General features: G+C 41.9%; 1 protein-coding gene across 5 annotated transcripts in view; it reads left to right on the top strand.

The window, feature by feature from the left end:
- Positions 1-1190: 1190 nt before the first annotated feature.
- SH3KBP1 (SH3 domain containing kinase binding protein 1) overlaps positions 1191-21414 on the top strand; it is a gene marked incomplete at its 3' end in the record, with an annotated part of 264383 nt that continues 244159 nt past the window's right edge. For all 5 annotated transcript variants that reach the window (XM_084258276.1, XM_084258273.1, XM_084258275.1 and 2 more), the window contains exon 1: positions 1191-1343. The remainder of the gene's footprint in view (positions 1344-21414) is intronic.

Raw genomic sequence — 21414 nt, 5'->3', positions numbered from 1 at the left:
TTCATTGTACTAAACTGCAAGTAAAAACGGAAAAGGGCAAGAAATTGACTGGTCGAGGCGAACGTCTGGTGCGGGCAGCATCTGGACGTCGGGGCACTGCTCCTCTGGACAGTCAGCAGTCTGGGGATTGGCTGCTTCTGCTAGTTTGTATCAGCCCTTTGTCAACAGGAGGGCGGTCTGCCTCATCCGTTGCCCCCACCTCGTACCAAGTGTAAAAGCTTGCCATGGACCCCGTAAACGGCTGCAAATGGTCCTGCTGCCTAAGAAGGCATCTGTTGAGAGGGCAGCTGTGCCTGCAAACACAAGCAGCCGGAGACGTGGCGTGGCCAGCAGGGCCCTCTGTGGCAGCTGCCTTCACAGCCGTTGCTGCTGAGAGATGGCCATGGTTTTTGTAGGGTGCCATTATTATCGCCCACATTTTGTACAACTGAGGCCCGAGGACGTTAGCATCACACAGGTGGTCTTGGCGTGGCAAGGGATGGGGCACCCGAGAGCCAACGCCGTGTGTGTTATCTGCCGTGTCTGTACTTGGGGAAGTGGAGCCAGATTCTCCCTGGGCGGGGAGGAGCCCATGCTATCCTTCTGTCACTGTGTGGCTTCCCCTCCGAAGCCCCTGCTGTGGGAGGCCTGTCGGTCCCTGTGCCGTGCCTGACCGCTGACCGGCGTTCATGGTTTCTGTGCTGCCGGCCTCAGCCCAGATGGGGCTGCCGGGTGTGGCGCTGTTATGTTAGTGTTGGTGGAGGGGAAACCCCTCTCATGTGACTTCACGGACCTTCCAGAGCTGCCCCGCAGGGAACTTCTCCAACATCTGACCTGAAGGGCTCCTTTTCGTGGACCTTGACGGGGTTGTACTGAGTGAAATAAGCCAGAGGAAGAGGACAAACCCGGGTTCATTTCACTCGTTGGTGGACTATAAAGGAAAAAAGAGCAATCAAACAAACCAAAGTGAACCAAAAAGAAACCCTTAGACTCTGACAACAGAATGGTGGTTACCAGAGGGAGAGGAGGGCAGAAGGAAGAGCTTGTGGTGGAGGGTGACTGGCCAGCGGGGGGTAGACGTGGGGGGAGATACACAGTGGCTGAGGTGAGAAACTACCCCCGAAACCTCCATGGTGTGGTAAACTAATGCTACCTGGATACAAAGAAAAGCCAATGAAGTGTTCTTTTCGTCTCTGTTCTTTCCAGTGGAGGCCATAGTGGAGTTTGACTACCAGGCCCAGCACGACGATGAGCTGACGATCAGCGTGGGTGAGATCATCACCAACATCAGGAAGGAAGATGGAGGCTGGTGGGAGGGACAGATCAATGGCAGGAGAGGTTTGTTCCCTGACAACTTTGTAAGAGTGAGTACAAAGCGAAACCCTTTTCCTGTCTCCTGTGTGTTCTACTCACCAAAGTGTGCGGGCCCTTGAGGAGGAGTTTCCTGGGGCTCTCTGAAGGGATGAGTTGGCAGCTTGACCCCTGGTGTGCTCTCAAGAAGATCATGGAGGGCTTTGCCTGTCTGGGGGATACCTGTTTTCAAATTGCTTTCTTAAGATACAAACTGTGGATCGCTTAGAAAATGCTGGGAAAATGTAAAGATTGTTAAATTGTTTTATTTCTGTACTTATTTATTTGCTTTGAAAGTTGAAAAGAATTTTACCCATTTCCATTCCATTCAGAATGGAGGTGAAACTCAGTTTCAACCCTTTCAGTCAAGTACCAAACACATTAAATGCAGAATTCCAATTATTCTCTTTTCCGCCTTTGTAATCATATTTTTTTTGATAGGAGCGATATTATTCTCCTTTCCCCTTGTGTGGTCATGAAGCATTGATGAAAATCTATTTTTTTTTCAGTACGGTTTTGAAAATTATGCCCTTTGCAGAAGTCATCCGGGTATTAATTACAAAAAGTAGTGTGTTCATGTTCAGAAATTGCGTATCGCACACTTGTAAATATTAGTTGGAATTGCGCGTGAAAGGGTCACCTAGCGGCTCTTCTCGATGGGAAATACCATATAGATCCAAAAAGTCCCTGTTCCCTGAACTTCCTATCTGATGCTGGAGGAGACTAGATTGTTCTCTGCAGGAAGGGCTGGGTACAGAAATCCCCAGGGCTCCCGCTGTAGTTTCCATGGCCTCAGTCCCTAAGACCTGTGGCTTCGGGGAGCAGGAGGCATGGGGGATGCTCGGTCCAGAGAAGCAGGTGTCCCCCTCAAATTGCCTGAAGGGCTCCATGGGAAGGTTTTAGGAAAAGGAGTTGTTCACAAAAACCAGTGCTGTGCTGCCGGCTTCCAGCCCCTGGCCTCTGCCTCTCCCACGCCACCTGGTCTAGACAAATAGGAACCCAGTCTAATCTCTCTTCAGAATCTTGCCTCAGCGTGATCCTGAGAACAGTTCTTTTTTTTTCTTTTCTTTCTGGTGTGCATAAAGCTGACGAGGGTTTTGTTGGTAACGTGCTGATAAGCACTGCTTTCTGTAAGCGGCTGTGGGAGTAGAGACTCTGTTTTCTTGGATTGCAGTTGAACCTCGCAGCTCTCCTCCTTTTTAAGAGTTGGAAATGATCGTATGTGGGCCACCAGGAATTGACTGTTGATATGTAAGTGGGGGTTCATTCGTTTGCCCTTTCAAACAAAACCTCCAGATTTGGGACAAGGACCACTTTGGAATATGAGCCAAATTCTGGTGTGGAAGGAGAATTTTTCCAGAGAAACAGGAAAAAGCTTGCAGTAAAGGTGAAGGAGGAAGGACCGCCGTGGGAAAGAGAAGAGGATCCTGGGGCGGGGGGAGGGGAGCGGGTAGGAAAGAGAAAAACTGGAAAAGCGGGGAAGACCCTGAGAAGAAGGGACTATGGTGTTTGCTCCAGTTTTGAGGGTAGGCCCTGTTTATAATCCTCTAATGCATACTGTTTGCTCTTCCCAAGCTGCCAATACACAGATGCAGGGAACTTCTGAGTTGGGCTTTGCTCAGGACTACAGGACTGTGGACCTGTAGTGTTTCTGGAGGGTCGTGTGTCCTAGGACAGGAAGACCTCAGGCAGGCTTGGAACCTGGCCTTCTTCTACCTTTCGCACTCAGGAAACGCTCAGGGACAGAGGAACTCCTCACTGTGAAGGGGTATTGTGGACCTGATCCCGGAAACGGGGCCTCTCTCCCTTTCCGGGGCCTCTCTCCCGCCTTTTCCACCTGCTCTGCCTTGGTTTGGGCTGAGTAGTGGGCTCCTGTCCCGTGGCTTTCTGTGGGCTTTGGCTCAAGGAGCATGCTAGCAGGAGATGACAGTGGGAGGTCAGAGATTATCCCGTAAGCTCTCTGCCTGGGGTTGCCTCAGGCTGGCTCTGTCCATTGGCCAAATAGTTGTGTGCTCCCCTCAAGTCTTCCACACTCCTTTTGCCTCATGTCTTCAGGCCTGGGCTCTCCTTGTTTCTAGCTCCGGGCCCCTGCCTCAAGTTTCTCCGCATCTCACCACTTTGTAAAAGTCTCTTAATCCTACCTCAGATTGCCCTAATTTAAGTGTGCCATCTGTTTCCACTTGAGAGTCTGACTACCTCACCAGACCACTCTGAGGATTAAAGGGGACTGTGTGGGAAATCACTTCGCATGAGGCCTACTGAGTGTGCTGCCGTCCTTGTTACCAGTGAAGGGGCCTCTCCCCTGGCCCCAGTGCCCTGCTCTTGCTTGCTCACTAGTTGCCTCACCTGGATGAGAAAACTTCCAGGCAGGGGAATTTATGCTCTTGGGAGGCGTTCATTCCAGCCAGGGCAGAAAGGATGTGGCAGGAATGGCTGGGACTGCACCACTTGAGGCTGTCACATCGGGCAGAAAAAGAAACGTCTGTTCTTTCAGATGGCTGAATCTATTTTCAATTCTTCACCCACTGGGAATGTTTTAGGCCTATTATTGAAAATCTAGTAGGTGGATGCAGTGGAGTTTAACAATAATGCAAACTGCCATAGAGAGTTCTAGAAGCTGAAAATACATCTTGAAGTAATAATAATCACATTGACATAAGTTTGTGGTTTTGAAAGTGGGTTTACTATTTAGCCATATTTAGCTTAAGAATAATTTGTCCCCAGATTGAGTTGGGTAATCTTGTGGAATCCCATTGTTTGTCTGCCCTTATGCCAATGTTACTGCTGTCAGAGAGCTTATCTTAAGCATTTTCTTGATTCATTTATCAGATTCATTTGAGCATAATTGTTGAGATTCACTGTTTACTTTTTTTTTTTTTTTTTTGCTTGGCCTCTCTACACCAGCACAATGGTCAGTGGCCTTTTATTTTTATTTTTTAAATTCTTTTTTTATTTTATATGCATTTTACATCATTTTTCATTTTTGCACAATGTATGCATTTTCATTTTGGTTATATTCCCCATACAATTACCACTCCCCTTATTTTGACCCTAACCCCTCCCCCCCTCCTCCACCCAAAGTGTGTCTCTGGTTTATAGTTGCTTGTTGATTTTGATTTTTACTTTATTATAATTAGTCTTTTTCCTGGTCCCTTATTTAGGTTTTCTAAATTCCTGCTATGAGTGAGACCAGGGGGTATTTTTCTTTTTCTTTCTGGCTTATTTCACTGAGCATGATCCCTTCCAGTTCCATCCACGTTGCTGCAAATTGCATGAGTTTATTTTCTTTTTACAAGCTGTCAAATATTTATGATTTGTGTGAATATTTCACAAATTTGAAATTTTTTCTTCTTTTTTATCCTTTTTTCTTATTTTTTTAAATTTTATATATTTTTTACATCATTTTTCATTTTTGTGAGCCGGAAGGGATCATGCTCAGTGAAATAAGCCAGAAAGAAAAAGAAAAATACCGGATGGTCTCACTCATAGCAGGAATTTAGAAAACCTAAATAAGGGACCAGGAAAAAGACTAATTATAATAAAGTAAAAGTCAAAATCAACAAGCAACTAACTATGGACCAGAGACACACTACAGGGGGGGCATGAGGGAGTGGGATCAAAACAAGGCGGGTGGGAGTTGTGTGGTGACTATGAACAGAATGTCTTTCTTTTTGATGACTGAGTAATATTCCATTGTGTATATGTACCACATCTTTTTGATCCAGTCATCTATTTTTGGGCATTTGGGTTGTTTCCATAGCTTACCTATTATAAACAGTGCTGCTATAAACATAGGGGTGCAGGTGCCCTTTTGAATTAATGTGTCTGTGTCCTTTGGGTAAATACCTAGGGGTGGAAATGCTGGATCATATGGAAGCTCCATCTTTAGCAGATTGAGGAATCTCCATACAGCTCTCCATAGTGGTTGGACCAGTTTGTTTTCCCACCAGCAATGCAGGAGAGTTCCTTTTTCTCCACATCCTCGCCAACATTTGTTGTTGCTAGTTTTTTTAATATGTGCCATTCTCATTGGTGTGAGATGGTATCTCATTATAGTTTTGATGTGCATTTCCCTGATTACAAGTGATGTTGAACATTTTTTCATATGTCTGTTGGCCATTTGCATTTCCTCTTTGGAGAAGTTTCTTTTTAGCTCTTCTGCCCATTTCTTGACTGGATTATTTATTTTGTTTTTGTTGAGTCTTATCAGCTCTTTGAAGATTTTTGTGATCAGTCCCTTATCATTAGTGTTGTGTGCAAAAATTTTCTCCCAGTTGGTGGGGTGTCTCTTTGTTTTGGTTACTGTCTCTTTTGTTGTACAGAAGCTCTTTAATTTGATGTAGTCCCAGCTGTTTATCTTTGCCTTCACTATCACTGCTTTGGGTGATGTGTCTTTAAAGATGTTACTGAGGTGTATGTCATGCAGTGTTTTACCTATATTTCCTTCTATATATTTTATGGTTTCAGATCTTACATTTAGTTCTTTAATCCATTTTGAGTTGGTTTTTGTGTATGGTGTGAGGTAGTCAAGCTTCATTCTTTTGCATGTAGTGACCCAGTTTTCCCAGCACCATTTATTGAACAAACTTTCTTCGCTCCATTGCATATTCTTTGCTCCTTTGTCAAATATTAGTTGACTAAATCTGTAGGTTTATTTCTGGGTTTTCTATTTGGTTCCATTGGTCCATGTGTCTGTTCTTGTTCCAATACCATTCAGTTTTGATTATTATGGCTTTGTAGTATAGTTTGAAGTCTGGGAGTGTGACACTATTTACTCTTAACTTTGTATTGCCTCAATTTCTCAAGAGAAAATGCCTTTTACCCCCTGCCCACACCACTGTTAAGAAGCCTGGATTGTGCTAGCTATTGGGCTGAGATTTATTAACACACGTAAGTGTCCCCAACTAGACCTCATGGCCTTTTGCATTTGTCCTTCTTTTTTTTTATTTAGATAGTTCATATTTAATTTATTTACTGTGCATATAGAAGAGGAATCTTCTAAGATACTCCTTCCCTCTTTCTCTTCTCCCTCTCTCTTTCTTTACTTATTTTCTTTTGGAATTTATTTTTTTATCCTTCTTCTTAAAAAATTTATGCAATTTTTGGATCATATTTACATAGAATAAAATGCCAAAGTCATAAACATCGAACTTGATGTTTTTTAAAATAAGTGTGCACCCTTGTAAATATCAGTCATGTTAGTCCTATTTTATCCCTGCAGAAATTTCCATCATACATTCCCCCTATCATTTCCCTTCCCATAGGTAATTTATCATCACAGATTAGTTTTACTTGTACTTGAATTTCATGTAATTGGAATCATATAATCTGTGCTTTTTTATATGTGGTTTCTTTTGTATAATGAAATGTTGCATATGTATTTTATATTAGCTATATAGTACCCTATATATGGATAGGCCATAATTTATTTATCCATTCTCCTATTGATAAACACTGGGTTGTTTCTAGTTTGGATATTTTATGAATAAGGACTAAAAGTTCTTGTGTAAGTCTTAAAGACACAAGCACTCATTTCTCTCATATATTCATGTAGGAGTGGAATTGCTTCTCTCACTGTCACTACAGATGTTGTTCTCTGTTTAAAGCTGTGGCTTCTGTGGGGGCGTGGGGGAGGTGTCACACCTGCTGGAGCTGCATCTGTGCCTCACTAGCTGACTGCATCTGAACCTGGTGGTCTTTGTGTGACTGTCCTGAGCAATCCTGATGCACAGAACTCAGCCTCCCAGGGACTATTTGATTGATGGCTCATGAACTATCAGAGACTAATTTGTAAATGGTTAAAAATACAGAAGTAGAGACCATGCATCAAAGTATTATTGAACTCATTTAATGAGGGAAACTGATTCAAAAATCAGTGGGAAAAGGAATGTTCAAATAAGATTAAGTTAGGTACATAAAGAGTTCATGATTTAGAGGACAATAAAATCTTAACCTGTGGGATTATCATCTCTATCAGAAAAGAAAAAAAAAGAAAGCAGCATACGTTGTTGCTTTTCTGTATGTCTTTCATAGGGTTGTTAAATATCCTAATCAAGTGTTAGTTAAATCAAGGTACATTTTTAGACAGAATAAGATGGCCCTAATCAGATGGGGTGGGGATTGCTTATTAGAAAATGCATGAACATGGCATTAAAAGGTCACACGGTCATCTTATTTTGCCTGATTTCTGAGTTTTGGATATTTTTCTGACCAGACCATAATGTGGGATATACTAATAGGTACTAGGATGAAATTCTGGAAGTCATTTGTTTAAAAAATGTGGCTGCCCTTCTGGGACCTCCAATTGCCAAGTAAAGCAGAAAGACAGCCACCTGACTAGGGCAGGGTTCATTTCCCCATGTTGAATTTATTTATTTATTTATTTATTTATTTTTAAGATTTATTTATTCATGCATACAAGAACCGGGGTACAGGTCAGATGTGCAGGAGGGTGAGAGGATTCACCAGAGACAGAGCGGGGAACAGAACAGGCAGATCTACTGAAATACACTGCTGAGGGGAGCAGCGGGGAGACAGAAAAGGTCTGCCATGCCATGTGGGATTCTCGCCAGCCGGCTAGGATTGAACCCGCGCTGCAGAGGCTGCGGACAGCTTCACAGTGCTGCGCTCAACCACCTGTGCCACAGGGGAGGTCCGCATATTGAATTTAATGACTAGTGTCTTCCTGTCAGAACCTTCCCCTCAGATCCAAGTGACTGTACTTTCATCCAGCCCAGGACGTACAAGCAGCCCTTTCCTGGGTTCTCCTGACATGTGTCCTCAGATAGACATTTTGAAAGAGCCAGTCAAATGAATTTTTAAAAGAAAATACCTCTAATGTATAGCTCAGGCTGACATGAGTATGTGTCTGCCTGCTTTTAGAGGGGCCTTTGGTGAGGTGCCATAGGACCCAGGCCCTTGACATTTTGTTGCTCACAAATAGAAATGTAGAAAGCAGGAAGCTGTGGTGGGGGTTAAAAGAATACTCTGTTGATCTTTCAATTGATCTGACACTGTCTGTGAGGAAGTGAGCTGTTTTCTCTGCCTGTTTATGTATGTGTTAGGTAAAAGCGCATTTTAAAGGTTGAGGTGTGTTTACTCAGAGCTTATGATGAGGTAACAATTTTCAGCTTGGTTTCACATTGCCCAAGCTTTCATTTGCTAAGTGGTTTAGATCTTTTGTTGGCATAGCCAGAGCTCTTTTTTTGTTGTTTGTGTAAAGAGGTTGATGAATACACTTGTTTTTTAATCAGTGAGGTGAAAGGTCAGGATTTCGCGGATGTGCCCCACTCTGACATCAAACTCAGTTACTTTGGGTTCTTGATTTAAGAAAGAATCACAAATTGACTTCAACAGTGGTAGAGAGTCCAGCTGTTGTTCTATATTTAGAGACTCTGAAGTAGATACAAAAAAGCACACTTTCAACCCAAGGGCCATTATTTTGTGAATTATAGGGAAGATGGTTTTCAAGATGCCTGTTTCTCTGGAAAGGGTAGCAGGAACTTTTCTAGGTGTTTTGCAATGAGCAGACCCTCCTCTTCCTCACCACATTAAGTCGCCACTTGCGTGGCTGTGTGTGTATGTGTGTGTGTGGGGGTGTGCGCCACATTTGTCGAGGGAACATTTACTGGGTGTCCGCTATGTGGTAGGCACCAGAGGCTATAAGCACAAATGAGACACAGTAAATGGAATGCTGTGTTGTCACAAACGTCACTTCTTCCACAGGATGGCAGTTTTAGCTCCTGTGACCAGCCCTTCCATCATTCTGTACTCTGGAGAACATGTGTTAGAATTGTTCTGCAAAGATATTCCTGATTAAAATGCCACTTGAGAAGTTTTCAACTGGATCCACTAGGCAGTTCTGTTCGAACCTGCTAAATAAACCTACAGTTATCATTTCGGCCCTGATTGCTCTGTTACTTTATGGAATAATAGTGGCTACATTCCTTTCCAGATTTACGGGCTGCCTGGCACGTTGTATATAATCTACTTGTGTCTGTCCTGTACAATGACTAAAATTTATTGCGCGCCTACCACTGTATGCCAGGCCGGAGGGAGGCTAAGCTCTTCAAATGCAATATGACACTCTGGCACAAGTGCTGTTTCCATCATGCCCATTTTTCACAACGGGTAACATTCAGGAAGCATCTACAGGTTAAAAGACTTACCCTGGTCATGCCAGCCAGTGAGGGGCACTGGGAACCCGGGAAGGTGGGCGCTGGAGCCTGAGCGCAAGCAGGCAGCATTTTCTGGGTGTCCTGGAAGAGTGACCTCTTGCTGTTACTGCCTGCTGCATCTTGCCTTCTCCTTGTGCCCAAGCCGGGTTTCACATCCCTGCCCCTCTCTGGAATAAAGCTTGTAGTCACTTTGCTGTTCTTGTTCTTGATTTAAGAAAGAATCAGAAATTTACCTGAACAAAGAGCATTAGGTAGAGATTTCCAGGTTTCTGTTCTATATACAGAATCATGGTTCTTAACTTATTTCCTCCATTGTAAAGGATTCTCATCAGATAATCAGCCATTTTAACTCAGAGAACAATCTTTGCCTGGATTTATAGGCCTATGCTGCTTTTTTCCTACAAATTCTGAAAGTGAGGCTGAATAGTTGAAAAATAGTTCATTTCATACTTTGTAAGGAAACTTGATATTTTGCAGTATTCAGGATTTGAGTTTCAGAAGGAGCTTGATTGTCTTTTCTGTCAGGGGTAAATAATCCAGCTGTGTGACTCTCTAGTTATTCCCCATTGGGGCTCTTGAAAGCCACCAATTTCAGCTCAAATTATTCTTTAAACTTCAAGCATACAGTTTTCTCTTAGAAAACAATATCCTAAAGCTAACAACTGGAATTTAGTTGCTCCTATAAGAAAATTCCTCTAAGGAAGGGTCTGGAGTCATAAAGGCCAAGTATGCAGCCGGTAAAAGCCCACACCATTCGTGGACTCCTTGGCTTTGTCATCATTGCAGAACAGGAAACATGTGTGAGCAGGGGGGTGTCTTGTGACTCAGGAGTGCTGTCCCTGACTGGGCTGATCTTGGTGATTAAGCATGTTGGAGTCTTATTCTCTTAACTGAATCTGAGCTTAGAAAGAGGCTTTGAAATCATGTGTTTCAACCCTGAGCTTTCTAGCTGATCAAAATCTGAGCCATCTAGAATGTTACTGTGAGATATTTCTGGACATTTAAACTTGTAAAGTATGGGGCTTCTACAGGAAGCTCCATGATGATGGGTCTCCAACCTGGCCCTGCTCCAGGTGCATTGCCTTGTCAGGAATTTGGAGTGAGGGCAAGAGTTGGGGTAGGGGCCTTACAGTATTTGTAGAAGTTCACGCCATTCTGCTGCTTGATAAAGCTAAATGCTCCTTCTGCACAGTGTTACTGACAGGGCAGCACAATCCTTTTTAATCTCATATCTTTTTTCAAACATGTGGATTAGTAGCCTGTAACTTGTGTGTCTACATTTGAAAATATTATAATGTTATTTCTATAGAAGCACCATAATATATATATATACTCATATATGTATGTATGTATTTGTAAAGAAATTATAAAAGAAATTCACTGTACCTATTCACACAACATAGCAATATATAAATGCTCAATTTGAGTCCATTAGAATTAATATATTCTAATTGCAGAATGTCTGGACTAAATAATGAACTCTGTCCTGTCGTCTCCCCAGTGGTAGTGACGGGGGCAGAATTTCTAAAAATGGTCATCAAGATTTTCCTTTCAAATCCCCAGAACCTGTGAATGTGATGAGCTATCATTCTAGTAATTGTGTTATTTAAATGGCACAGTTGACTTTAAAAAGGAGAAGTATGCCAGTGGGCCTAATCTTAATCACATGAGCCTTTAAAAGCATAGAATTTTGTCTCTGTTTCATGGCAGAAGAGGAAGTAAGAGTGATTCAAAGGTTGAGGAGGACTTGCTGCTTTCAAGATGGAGGGAGGGGTCATTTGAGAAGGAATTTGGGGAGCTTATTAGAGCAGAGGGCAGACCTTGGCTAGCAGGCAGCAAGAAAAAAATCTGAGACCTCCAGCTGCAAGGAATTGGATTCTGCCAACAACCCTAGTGAGCTTGGAAGTGAAGCCTCTAGATCAGCCTTGTGAGATCCTGAGCAGGGCACTCAGTTGAGCCTGCCTGGACTTCTGACCTATAGAACTGTGAGATAAAAAAATATTGTTTTAAGCCATTGTGTGGCTTAAAATACAGATAGCAAATTTAAGAAGAATTCAAAGTATTATGATAACCTAAATGAACAGGATTAAAAAAAAAAATACTTGACATACCAAGAACCGGGAAAACCACAACACAGAAGATTCAGGTGTTGGAGTTACCTGACAATGTTTTAAAGCAGTCACCATAGAAATGAGCAATTACCAACACTCCTGAAACAAATGAAGAATTAGAAAATCTCAACAAATAAGTAGAAGATATTTTAAAAATGGAAGTTACAGAACTGAATAATAAAATCTCCATATTAAAATACTCACTGGGTGAACATAATAATAGGTTAAAGGTAACAGAGGATAGACTCAGTGAAATTGAAGATGGATAAAATTTACCTATTCTGAACACAAATAGAAAATAGTTTGGAGAAAAAAATGAACAGAACCTCAGAGACCTATGGGACAGTGTAAGGTCTAATATTTGTGTCATGGAAGCCCCAGAAGGAGAAGAGTAGGAGAACAAAAAATATTCAGAGAAGTAGTGGCTAGCTCCCCAAATTTGACTAAAGACATATACCCACAGAATTTCGGAGCTGGGAAAAATCCAAAAATGATAAACTCAAATAAATCAATACCAGTACACATTATCCTCAAACCTCTAAAAAGTAGTATTAGGGCAGAATGATTTCTATGACAGTGGATTTCTCATATGAAACCATAGAATCCAGAAGGAGGTGCACAATACTTTCATGTGTTGAAAGAAAAGACTGGTCATCTCCAAAGTCTACATTTGGTGAACATATCCTTGAGGAATGAAGAGAAAATAAAAACATTTGCAAATGAAAGAAAGCTAAGAGAATGTGTTAGTAGCAGACCTGCCCTGAAGTAAAAAAACAAAACAAAACAAAACAAAAAAAAAACAGCAACAACAAACAGTGGATGAGTAAAAATAGGAGTATATGTCATAGGCTGTCTTTTTTCCTCATTAACTTTTAAGATAATGCTTGATGGTTGGAGCCAAAATGACAATATCGTCTGGTGTAGTGTTCAATATTTGTAAAGATAATAATGAAAAAATGATATTTTTAAAATGGGAGGTATAAAGTTACCTAAATGAATAAGGTTTCTGCACCTCACTGGAAATGAAAAAATATTGATACCAATAGTTTATGATAAGTTACATATATTATAATAACTAAAGATATTTGAAATCACTAAAAAAGTGAATAATCCCCCAAAAAACTATACAATGAGATATACTCAAAAAAAGCTATAGATAAATTAAAATGGAATTCTAAAAAAATGTACAAGTAACACAGAAAGATAAGAAAAAGGAAATAGAAGATTAACAAAAAGGGAATAAGGAGAAAAAAAAATAATACAATGGTGGGCTTAAACCCTAATTACTTTAAGTGGAAATGGTCTAAATACACCAATTAAAAGACAGAGATAACAGAATGGAAAAATAATGTGAGTCAACTATATCCTGTCTACAGAACAGTTACTTCAAATGTAGTCCTCCATTGCAATATGATGTTTTGGTCAGTGATGGACTGCATATATGGTGGTGGCACCAATAGTCTAGGTATGTCCTTGGCTATGCCGTTTGGGTTTTTGTAGTTGTACTGTGATTGTTACAGAACAATGAAATTGCCTAACGGCGAATTTCTAATTATATATCCCTGTCATTAAATTATGCATGATATTGATAAAGGTGTATTTAAAAAGTAAAAGGGTGGATAAAGATAGGCCATGCAAATTAATTTTTTTTTTTTTGGTTTATACATGCACTGGGCACAGTCAGAAGCGCGGGAGGGTGAGAGAATTCACCAGAGCCAGAGCGGGGAACAGAGCAGGCAGAAGGACCGAAGTACACTGCTGAGGGAAGCAGCGGGCGGCAGGAGAGGTCTGGGCGCCATGTGGGACCCTCGTCCGGTGGCCGGGGAGCAGCCGGGGATCGAACCGGCCGCAGAGGCCGCGGGCAGCCTCGCAACCCAGCGCTCAACCGCTGCGCCACCGGGGAGGCCCCATGCAAATTAATTTTAAAAAAGAGCAGAAATGGTTATATATAATGCGAGATGAAGTAGACTAAAGAACAAAAAAAAATCACTGGGTACAAAGAAGGATGTCACAAAAAGAAAAAAATGTCCACCAAGAAAACATAGCAATCCTAAATGTATGTGCACCAAACCAGAGATCTGCAAAATACTTGAAGTAAAAACAGAACTGAAAGACAGACACATTCACTGTTATACTTGGAAATGTTAGCATCCCTTTCTCAGCACTTGGCAGAAGTACTAAGTAGGACATCAGCAAGGTTATTAGAAGAGTTGAACAACATCATCAACCAAATGGTTCTAATTGATATGTTTAGAACACTGTACTCGGAAATATAAAACACATCTTTCTCGAGTATCCATGAAGCATTCATTAACTTAGATCATACCCCAGGTTATAAAACTAACCTCAATATATTTAAAGGAATGATAATAATACAGAGTATGCTCTTTGATCAAATGTAATTAAACTGGAAATCAGTAACAGAAGGAAAATAGGAAAATCTTCAAACATTTTGAAATCAAGTAACATACATCTGAATAATCCATGGGTCAAAGAAGAAATCTCAAAGGAAATTTAGGAAATATATCAAACTGAAAGAAGATGAGAATAGATTGTATTAAAATTTGTGGGACACAGCTATAACAGTGTTGAAAGCAAAATGTATAGCACTAAATGTTTATATCAGAATGGGGGAATGGTTGGAAATCAATCATCTAAACTCCTATCTCAAGAAACTAGAAAAAGGAAAGCAAAAACAAACCCAAAGCAAGCAGAAGAAAGGAAGTACTGAAGATCAAAGCAGAAATTGTTGAAGTTGAAAACAGAAAGACAATAGAGAAAATTAATAAGAAAGCTAGTTCTCGAAAAAGATTAGTAAAATAGGTAAACCCCAAAGAAGACTGACAAAGGTATAAAAGAAGATGCAAATTACAATATTAGGAATAAAGCGGGTTATATCACTACAGCTCCTGCAGCTATTAGAAGGATCATATAAGAACACTACAAACAATTCTGTACATGCACATATGAAAAGTTAGAGGAAATGGACTGGTACCACAGAAACGAGCCTACCAAAATTCACCCAGGATAAAATAAATAACCCTCTAATAGCTCTATAACTCTTAAAAATTCAAATTCATACAAAAAGAAAACTCCAAACCTGAAGTGTTTCATTGTAGATTTCCATCAAACATTTAAAGAATTAGTACCAATTCTACAGTCTTTTCCAGAAAATAAAAGAGGAAGGAATGCGTCCTAATTCATTTCATGAGGCCAGTTTTACCTTGATCCCCAAACCAAACAGACAGTACAAATAACTCCAACTCTATAGACTAGTGTCCTTTAAGAACATAGACACAAAAATCCTTAACCAAGTTTTAGCAAGCAATTCTAGCAACATATAAAAGGAATATGTACCGTGACCAAGTGGGATTTATTCTGGGTATGCAAAACTGCTTCGATGTTTGAAAATCAGTGAATGTAATCTACTATATCAACAGGTTATGGGAGAGAAAAATCACAGAATTATGTCAATTGATGCAGAAAAAATATTTGACAAAATTCAGCATCCATTCATGACACAAGCTGTAAGCAAAGTAGGAATAGAGGTGAATTTCCCCAGCTGGATAAATAACATCTACATAAAACCTACAATTAACACCATACTAAATGATAAATGACTGGATACTCCCCTCCCCCCCCCCCCCCCCCCGAGAATGGGAACAAAGCAAGATGTTTATTCTTACGGGTCTTATCCAATATAGTACTATAAATCCTAGCAAGCATAACAATGAGAAAAGAAGGAAAAGTCATACAAACTAGTAAGGAAGACGAAAACAGTTCATATTTGTAGATGACACAGTTGTCTTGCAGAACATCCCAAGGATCTACAAAATAACTACTGGAACAAATGAGTGAATTCAGCAAGGTCCCAGTATATGACATCAACACATAAGTGTTAATATTTTTATATCCTAGCAGTGGAACATATGGAAACTCAAATTAAAAGCACAGTGCCATTTACAATTGTCCCTAAAGTAACCAATACACTTAGGCATAAATCTAACAAAACATATATAGGATGTGTATGTGGAAATTAGAAAATGCTAATGACAGTATTCCGAGAAGATCTGAGTAAATGGAGAGACATACTATGTTTGTAGATTGAAAGAATCAACCAGGTAAAGATTGTACTTCTCCCCAAATTAATTTATAGTCCCAGTAAAGTCTTTTGTAGACTAGCTTAATTTAAAACTTTATATGGAAAATAAAGGAACTAGAATAGTTAAAACAATTTTGAAAAAGTAGAGCAAAGTAGAAGGAATGTACCCTATGGTGTGTCTTACTTTAATAGCTATAGTAACCAAAACAATGTGTTATTAGTGGAGGGATAGGTACATAGGTCAGAGAACCCAGAAATAGACCTACTCACGTCTACCCCACTGATTCTTGACAAAAGAACATGGGTGAGTCAGTGGAGGAAGGAGAACCTTTCAACAAATGGTGCTGTAACTATTGAACATCCACAGGCCAAAAAAAATTACCCTTGACCTAAACCTTACAGCTAATTAAAACGCCTATTAAAAAATTTGTCTCAAAATGGATCATGGATTTGAGTATAAAACATAAAACTAAAAGCTTAGGAGAAACTCTTCAGGAGCAAGGCCGAGGTGAAGCGTTCTTAGACATCATCATACCAAAATAACGCTAAGAAAAAAAAAATTGATCAATTAGCCTTCTTCAAAATTAAAAACTTTTCTTTGAAAAACCTTGTGAAGAGGGTGAAATGACAGGCTACAGCCTGGGGGAAAACTGCTAGCCACCTAACTGACAAAGGACTTGTATTTAGAATGTAACAAGAACTCTCAAAATGCAAAAGAAAAGAAGCCAAAAATCCAATTAAAAATGGGTAAAAGGGGCCTCCCCGGTGGCGCAGCGGTTGAGCGCTGGGTTGCGAAGCTGCCCGCGGCCTCTGAGGCGCCGGTTCGATCCCTGGCTGCTCCCCGGCCACCGGAGGAGGGTCCCACATGGCGCGCAGACCTCTTCTGCCGCCCGCTGCTCCCCTCAGCAGTGGACTTCGGTCCTTCTGCCTGCTCTGCTCCCCGCTCTGGCTCTGGTGAATTCTCTCACCCTCCTGCGCTTCTGACTATACCCAGTGCATGTACAAACAAACAAATAAATAAATAAATAAAATACATGCCTCTTTAAAAAAAAAAATTACCTTTAAAAAAAAATAATAAAAATGGGTAAAAGACATTTCAGTGAAGATGACAGACAAATGGAAAGTAAATACATGAAAAGATGTTCAGCATTGTTAGCCATTAGAGACATGCAAGTTAAAACTACAATGAGATATATTACTATGTATATATTAGATGGGCATTAGAATAGTTAAAGAACAGTGAAAACTCCAAATGCTAGTAAAGATGTGGAGAAACTGGTTTTCTCATCTATTGCTGGTGGGAATATAAAATGGTTTAGCCACTCAGGAAAATAAATAGTTTGGCAGTTTCTTAAAAAATTATGTACTGGCCATATGACTCAGTGATTGTATTGGATGTTCATCTCAGAGAAATAAAAATGTATGTTCACACAAAAATCTGTCCAGGATCGCTTCTCGGCCTTTTGGCTAAGATCAAGTGTAAAAATCTGTCCAGGAATGTTCCCAGCAACTTTATTTGTGATAGCCCCAAATTAGTAATGATATGAATGTTCTTCAGTGGGTGAATGGTTAAACATACTCTGGTCCACCCTTACAATGGAATACAGCTCGGCAATGAAAAAGGAATGAATACAGACAACAGCTTGGGTAGATATCAAGGGCATTGTGCTCTGTGAATAAGGTCAATCTCAAATGTTATGTGTGTGTGTATACACATAGTATGATTCCATCACTTTCTCAGAATGGTAAGAGTTGGAGACCAGATTTTTGGTTGTCAAGAGACAGCGAGGGGGTGGTATTCAGTAGAGGGGTAGCATGAGGGAGTTTCTCTGTGGAGGGGAAACAATTATGTCTTGATTGTGATGGTAGTTACATGAATCTACTTTGAATCATACTGCGTAGAGTTACACACACACACACACACACACAAATCAGTGCATGGAAAAACCTGATGAGAATCAAATAAGATCAATAGCGTAGTTAGCAGTGCACTAATGTTTTGATATTGTGCTGCAGTCATACAAGATCTCACTGCTGCAGAGCTGGGTGAAGGGTTCATGGGACTCTGCACTATTTTTGCAAATTCCTGTGAGCATCTAATTATTTCAGTTTCAACCTTAACTGCACATGGAGTATCATCTGGGGACTTTTACAAAAATCCTAATGTCCAGGCTGTATCTCAGACCCATTTGTATCTCTGATCATGAGTCCAGCATTAGCACTTTAAAGGATTTCTAACTTTTGTTCTTGTTTTCCATGGAATGAAAAAAAAATTTTAAATACCCCTTTCTCAGACTCTACATTCTCCAGCCTATCCAGGGCGTCCAGTCATCTCTCTGGACGATCAGATCCTGTCAATGTGTTGCTGTGGTCACCCTGGGATTTAGGGGCACTTGCCCCCTGCTTTGAGCAGGTAAGGGAGGCAGTGCCTTTGGCCTGGCTGTGATTGACGTGGACACTGGCTGACCCAATGGTAGAAGTAGAACAGGAGGAGCGGAGACCAGTGGAGGAGGGGCAAGTGGGGTAGGTAGGCAAGAGGAGGTACAGGCCTCAGAGACTGTTGAGGAAAGGGCCTGGATGGGGATCCTGCCCTGAGGTCAGGTTTTTGGGGCAAACTCCCCCCAGGTCTGCTCTGATGCCCCTTCTGTTTTTGCTTCACAGTGATGGTCTTGAAATGATCAGATCATACCTTCCTCATCTACGCCACACTTAAAATCCTTCCTTGGCCATCCTCTATTTTTAGGACTTAACTCTTGAATACAGCCACTTGCAAGATCCTGTGTATTGTGACCCCCACCTTGCTTTCTGATCTTCCATCTCCCACCTGATATTGCTGCGCTGGCTAATGCCTCAGCCCCGGAACTCAGCACGTGCTTTCCCAGGGAAACCTTCCTTGACCTCCTCACTCATGAATACCCATTTTTATAAACTTTAGCCATGGCATGTTTCTCTCCCCAGTAGCACTTGTCACTCTTGGGATTTTAAATCTGTTTGTGTGCTTACTTGACGACTGTCTCTCTTCCTTGTGGGACTGCCTGGCTCCTGGCCTCTGTGTGGCATCTTGTCCTTGGTGCACAGCAGTGCTTCTCCATGTTTGTTGAGTGACTGTTTTTGCTGCCCTTTTCTAATTTGTGGTTGTTAACAATGTTGGGAGCTTGGCCTCGAGTCTTTGGACAATGGCAGCAGCCACTCAAATAGCTCACAGTCCTGGGTTCTGACTTCCAGGAGCTCTGTGGCTTGAGGATTCCAAAGGAACTTAGGCCCCTGGCCTCTTGTGAATGCGCTGGAGCCAGGTTCAGAGGTGGCACTGGTGGTTGATTTGAAGGTGGCACAGGCTTCCAGTTTTGTTTGATGCTCGCATTCTTTAAACTAGCTTAGACATCATTACCTGCTGCCTCAAGATACTGCCTAGCCTGAACATTCAGGGTATCTTAGTGTATGCGGTAATATAGAAAGCATGTGTGCTGTCAGGAGAGAGAAAAAAGCTATGTTTTTTTTTTTAAGATTTATTCATTTATTTATACAAGCACTGGGTACAGTCAGAGGCGTGGGAGGGTGAGAGAATTCACCGAGCAAGAGCAGGGAGCAGAACAGGCAGACTGACGAAGTACACTGCTGAGAGGAGCAGCGGGCGGCAGGAGAGGGCTACGCGCCATGTGGGACCCTCACTGGCAGCTGGCGATCGAACCGGTGCTGCAGAGGCTGTGGGCAGCCTTGCAGCCCAGCACTCAACCGCTGCGCCACTGGGGAGGCCCCCCAAAAAGCTATGTATTGCATATGCAGAATGGTGTACAAACTATCAAAATTGTGTATAGGGGAAAAGATGCTAGAATATTAACAGTGGGTTTTTTTTCAGCTTAAGATTTAAAATTTTTATTTAAAATTGAGAATTATTTTCATCTGATTTGTTTACTTTTTCTCAGGGATTGAGGTACTTTCATCCTTCAGCTTCTTGTGATTGAAGAGTTCCCAGGTGGATGTTACTTTTTCTAAGTTGTGTTTTAAATCCTTCTTGTTTTCCAAGTGAATATGAGGTTAATGAAAGTACCAAATGAGCTGGGGGAATTGACATATAATTTGGTTTGAATTTTTATCAGGTTTGTAGATATCTGAATATGTGAAGGTCAAGCATCTTTATCTTTATTTTTTAATCTTTCAATATATACATTTATATAGAGATATATATTTAATGAAGCACTAATGAAGCACCATTGGTTTATAACCTTCATTAATTTCTTGACAGTCTAGGATTTCTCCCCTCAGGTGTGGTCACCACAGCTCTCTCTCCCACCACCAAACCACCGGTAGTCCTCCTCCACCACAGGCCCTTGTGCTCCACACCCCCCCCCAACCATTCTCTCCCTCCTCATCCCTTCCTGGATGGCTCAGATCTATGGTCAACTTTCAAGGGTTTGGTTTCTCTGTAGTCCACATACAGTGAAACCATGCAGTGTGTATCTTTCTCCTTCTGGCTTATTTTGCTTAGCATAATCCCTTCCAGTTCCAAGTATCCTTATTTTGTCACAAATTGGTGATGCAGAACACTGGTCTTGGTGTCAGAGCTGAGCTCTACTACCTTAGGCAAGATAAGGAAGCTCTGAATTTCATTCATTTATCCATCCTTCAACTGTTGATTGAGTATTTGCTGTCTTCTAGGTGATAGGGAACATGTTGGCGAATACTTTAGACGACAATCCCTTCTCTTGGGGAGCTTACATTCTAGTGGGGCAGGTGGACCACGAGCCATGAACATAGCCACTACATTAGGTAGTAGATTGGAGAGGAAAGCGGGAGAGGAGGAAATGAGCGTTGGGGGTGGGATTGCACTTGATGATAGGGAGGCCAGCAAAGGCCTCACTGAAAATGGGATCTTTAAGACTTGAGGAAGTAAGGAGGGGAGCCCTGTGGTATCCATGAGAAAGCCTTTCAGGGAGAAGCTGTGGCGTGTGTGGGGACTTTGTGGAGGAAAAGCGCTGGGTGCGTTGGGGGAGCAACAGAGACCACTGTGCTGGAGGGGAGAGAGCCAGGAGAGCAGCAGGAGCTAGGCTCGGGTTTTGGGGCTCCTGACCTGGTAGGACACAGTGACACTTGAGCTCTGACATGGGGATGTTGGAGGGAGCTCTGAGCAGTGGGGTGATATGACTAGGGATGCTCTGACTGAATCCTTTTGGCTGTCCAGTTGAGAACAGGCTGCAGGGGAAAAGAGCAGACACAGGGAGAGCAGTTCAGAGGTCAAGGCAGGAATTGGGAACACTAGAGGGATGGCAGGGAAGGGGAGAAAAGCAGTCAGATTCTGGATATTTCCAAAGGTAGGGCCACTGGCATTTGCTGACAAGACTGGATATGTGGTGAGAGAGAGAGGAGGGGGTGAGGCCCCTAAGGTTTTATACTGAGCAGTGGGCCAGCATGTTAAGGATGTGGGCCTAGAGCTCAAGGGCTAGGTCCAGGCTAGAGATAGGAATTTGCAAATCCTTCAAAGCACAGACTGGACAACATCACCCAGGGAGGGAGTGTGGCCAGAGGAGAGGAGAGCCCTGGGACTCCAGTGTGCGGAGTAAAACCCACTGTGAGACTGAGGGAATGTCCAGAAGGGGAGAAGAGCCAGACAAGTGAATGTTCTGGAAGGCAGGGGGAGAAGGTGCTCGAGGAAGGGGCTGGGGAGTGATGGCTTGAGTCCAGACCCCCCCCCAGGTGA

Source organism: Talpa europaea, assembly GCF_964194135.1.
Source record: "Talpa europaea genome assembly, chromosome: X".
Lineage (NCBI taxonomy): Eukaryota > Metazoa > Chordata > Mammalia > Eulipotyphla > Talpidae > Talpa > Talpa europaea.
This window is presented reverse-complemented; position numbering and strand designations above follow the sequence as displayed.